The sequence below is a fragment of the Dermacentor andersoni genome, chromosome 10 (genome assembly GCF_023375885.2).
Source record: "Dermacentor andersoni chromosome 10, qqDerAnde1_hic_scaffold, whole genome shotgun sequence".
In the NCBI taxonomy this organism is placed as follows: Eukaryota; Metazoa; Arthropoda; class Arachnida; order Ixodida; family Ixodidae; genus Dermacentor; species Dermacentor andersoni.
The window spans coordinates 89,323,084-89,327,866 of NC_092823.1; the positions used below are offsets into that span (position 1 = coordinate 89,323,084).

At 46.7% G+C, this 4,783-nt stretch overlaps 1 pseudogene; it reads left to right on the forward strand.

The window, feature by feature from the left end:
* The first annotated feature begins 2,176 nt into the window (after positions 1-2,176).
* LOC126544276 (putative nuclease HARBI1) lies at positions 2,177-4,227 on the forward strand (annotated as a pseudogene).
* Positions 4,228-4,783: the final 556 nt, after the last annotated feature.

Genomic DNA, 4,783 nt, shown 5'->3' on the forward strand with positions numbered 1-4,783 from the left:
GGCAACTGATGACTTCGCCCAGCATATTCATGCTATTTAAAACAAAAATTATATGACAGCTGAAGGGGAATAAAAAACTAATTTGATTTCATTGTGACATGGCTGTTTCATGTTTGTGGTTCTAAATAACACGGTGTCCATTTCGGCATTTTGTGAATGTGGGTACACGTAACATGAATATTTTTACAACGTTTATGAAAATATGCAAAGACTAATTACCGGGTAGGTTAGTCAAGTACTTCTTCAGCACCTAGCTTCTTTCAGGGAAACGAGCTGGTGCAATTCCAACAGGCAGGCACCATATCTATCGATGCTTTCAGGTCTGCCAGAAGCCTTACTGTGCAGCACAGGCGTTGATTTTTTCATCAGCTGGTCCTTCCAAGGCCCACATCCTGCACCAGAATGCCAAAACTTTTATGTAGACAGGGCGCTCGCGCGCTTAGTAAATTCAGTATACCTAAGCAATGGAAATGAAAAGACGTAGCACAACTAAAAATATGTCGGCATTTGAGAGCACAGTTTATGGAACGTGCATCAGCTGCTACCACATAGCACACTGAAAAAGTTAAGACGAAAAAACAAATGGCGATGATGAAGTATTGACAAGTGAATTTTCGGAAGATTAAACATTGCGTAGCGTATATGTGAGGTGAGGAAGCACAGGAAATGCAGGCACCAGTGCTGGTTTGTTCACCATATGTGCTACAAGTTGAGCAAGCCGACTGACCACCACGGCTTCTAAAACAAAGTACAGGACTCAAAAGACGCTTGTTCTTTTTGTTCAACCAGCCGGAGCTACGCACTCAACCATATACGTATTCTGCGACATGTATACTATAACTGCTTCTCCTCTACCGAAAGATTTCATACGCAATACTGTAATGATCGTTGGATGCAGGCGCCGATCCGTACCTTCTACATTTTCGTTTAAAAAAGCGAAACCAACAACAGATTGTCGTGCCGAATCTTCCACAAATTCCCATTAGCAAAAAAAATATATGTTTTGCACAAGCTTATGCTGCCTCGAATATGTTTCAGGTACTAATTAATGCCCGCAGCATGAGCAACTGGAGTCAATCATGCTTGTGTACATCGGAAACGGCTTATCGACAGCGCAGCGGCAACCTCAAGAAAACCGCATTGACATACTGTGCTTCCATGAAAAAATGGCTTACTCACCCATATTTTCTGTCCTGCTGTTGCTTTCAGCAAACCCACAGCACCACTCGGTCTTGAAGGTAAACAAAGCTGCCCATCGTCCGTTCCATCTGTGGCCTCAGAAGTCATTCAGGCTCGGTCACCATACGCACAAGGACAAAAGCACCCATCATAACCGCGATTAACAACCGCAGCGTCAGTCAGCCATGAAACGCTAGGAAACAAAGAGCTGCGGGCAAATACCGGCACAAATTATCTTGGTTCTCAGCCATGCGCCAAGCTCTCAGCTGTTGGGATGCGATTGTCGCCAGACCTCAAACACAGCTCCCGCTTGCTCTATCAGTCGAACACTCATAGTGGCAGCGTTGCCGAGCTAAAGTTGTGCATTGCGCCGTGTAGTTGTTTGATTAGGAAGACGAATGAACTGAAACACGCATTTGTCTTAAATAGTGGGGCTTTTATTAAGCACATTGAAGAATAGTCTCGATATCAGACGCTTTTCTCGGTCGATACACTTCACTTGAGTCGAGGGCGCATTTTCAAGGCGTTCCTTGGCGGAGGAAAGGTGAAGTAGTGTTCATGAAACGCAACGGCGCCTTGAGTGAAGGAAGCCCCGTCGCCTCGACTTGGCTGAGTCGAGGAGAAGCTTCAAGTGAAGGCGTGTTTAAGAATACGGGGGTAAGAGTGCCTACTGCCTATATAGCTTCGCGCTTTTGGTTCGCACCGCTCACTTAGCGATGAAAAGAGATCCGTGGAGCACGCAGAAACCGTCTTCGGAGAGCGTCTTCGGAGAGCAGATGGCACTACCTTTATTTTATTTACGGGCATTACACATTCCAGAGCCTGACCCCCGTATTCACAAACGCTCCGCTTGAAACGCTCCTTGAGGGTCGTTTTTCATTTCACAAATCGCCCTCGACTTGAAACGCTCCTCAAGTGAAGGAAATCCCGAGCGCTTTCCTCGAGAATCTCAAGGTAGCATCGAGGCTACCTTGGGCATCTCCTTCACTCGAGTGTTATGGCGGACTACGCTTCGTTTGTCGATTATGTTCTCCGCGTCGACGAGCTATTCGGCGTCGTCATGGCGACAGCGATATTGCAGGCGTACCACCAGAGAGGCTGAGGGACCGCCTGAATCCCGTGGAACACTTCACCAACAGCGAATTTCTCGCACGCTGTCGGTTCACGAAGTGTACCGAGAAGAAGCTGCTTGACTGCCTGCCTCTTGAACAGAAGGCCAGCAACTGTGGCCACCCTCTGCCACCAATGCTTCAAGTTCTTCTCGCTTTACGCTTTTATGGAGCGGGCACATTTCAAGTTGTGACAGGTGACATAGTGAACGTGTCGCAACCGATAGTGAGCCGCGTCGTTGAACGTGCGTCGCGACCAATTGCTGCGCACTTGTTCCCCATCGTCGTGATGTTTCCTAGCACAGATAGCGAGTTCCGTGCGACGATGGTGGATTTCTACCGCATTGCCAAGTTTCCTGAGGTGACGGGGTGCATAGACTGCACCCACATCCGCATCAAGGCACAGGGTGGGCCGAATGGCGAAGTTTACCGTAATCGGAAGGGTTACTTCTCCATAAATTTACAGGTATATTCCTACCTCTTTTCTTTTCTCTACATTAGCGCAGCATTCATTCTTAAAGAGACAGTCATGTGTTAATGTCTACCAGCTTCAATAAACAGTATACTGGCTAATTGGATCAGTCATGGTAGAAATCAATTAACTCCATTCCGATCCTTTTCCTGCTCCAGATAATGACACAGCGCATTTCGTGACAATGCGTGGTGATATGACCGAGTAAATGAAGATTGGCGTAGCAATAGTGCTAGACGTTTTTATTTTGGAAGACTATCGTACATATTGGGGCTCTTCTTTGAATGTCTTTAAATCACCAAAAGGGAAGTATGGCCTTGCAATTCTAAAAAGCAGTGATTGCTTCTACGCAGAAAAAGACTATCGTGCATGTATAAATTGCGCGGCTTACATTCACTTCAGCTGAAAAGAAATGACAATCGATTCTTCTTTTTTTTCATTAGGTCATTGCAAGGCCGCAGCTGCAATTTTACCACGTCGTGTCTAGCTGGCCCGGATCCGTACATGACAGTCGAATCTTCGACAACAGTCGTGCACGTGTTCTCTACGAGTCAATACGAGTGCCTGGACTTCTACTTGGCGATGCTGGCTATGCATGCATGCCCTTCCTTATGACCCCACTAGCTTCCTCCGGACGTCCCAACAGCCCCGACAGCAAGTGAGTACCGCTGCATAAAGCGAAAAGCACAATAATACTGAGTAATTACATACAGTTTCTTGCGTTTGAAGGTTTAAATAGAGTAAGCGTGATCGATATTTTAGTAGTAATGACGTAATTTTGCAAAATATACCTTTGTATTATTACCTTCATGTATTTCATACAATCTGTTCTTGCTACACCGAATATAAGACGCCATACAAATAACATATTAGCTGCCAGAGCTTTGACGACTAACCTGCTTATGATGCCAAGGCATAAAGTGTGTCTCAGAGTAGTTAGCATAAGTGCAAACTAACATTGTCTGTTTTGCACAGGTATCAAGCGGCTCACATCCGCAACCGCAACACTGTAGAGAGAGCTTTCGGTGTGTGGAAGCGTCGCTTCCCATGTTTGGACATGGGGCTTCAGCACTTGACGGAGCGTTCTGCGGTCATTACGACAGCCTATGCTACCTTGCATAACCTGGCAGTCCTGAGGCAGGACCCGGAACCTCCAGCTGTGGTGATCCCACAACACTTGAGGCGGCAGCAGCCTGATGTGGCGAGGCAAACTGACACACTGCATGGATCGCAATGTCGAATCAGGCTTATTGCTCGAACATTTAACTAAAACATCATAAAAGTGAATTTGCACCAACGTTCATCCAGATTTCAAAACGAGTACATCTTGGAAACTCCAATTATGTGCAAGTTAAGATAAGGAATGCCATCAAAGTGCAAGCACATTTTACTGCTCAGGACACTCCTTTAGTACTTCTTTCATAGGTATATTTTGGTGCTTTTTTCTTGTATTGTGTATATTATTGCTTATTCGCACCAGTAGTTTCAATCATTAACCACAGTTGCAGCTGTAGCATACTCCTTACATATTAAAGCATAGACGTGTGTGAAGATATAATGAAACATTTAGTTTTATGCCTGCTGGCTTTAGGCAAGTTGCTTCTTCTTTGCCTCTAATTCAAGAAACAGCATCTGGCGCTCCACGTCATCGCGCCACTTTTGCTGCTCCAGCTGCTGTTGCCGCAATTGCACTTCGATTTGGTGCAGCTCCGGCTTCCGTTGTTCGTCCATCCAGTGACGTTGTCGTTGCTGGAGGAGCTGCTGCCGACGCAAGCGCATCTCTACAGAGTGCAGTTCTCCTTTGCGCTCCTCATCTTTCTGAAGCGCCTTCAGTCGGGCAGCTCCTTCAGGTGCGAGCACCCGCTCTATCGCAGCTGTGCGGCCTCGTGCTCAATTGTTGAGGTGTGTCAGTGAGAGCCGCAGCGTCTGAAGCTTCCACTCGAGCAGGTGTTGGCGCTGCATGTGGCGTGGTCTCAGTCGTCGATAGCGGCACGGTACTGGGACCTGCCAAGACAGCACTTTC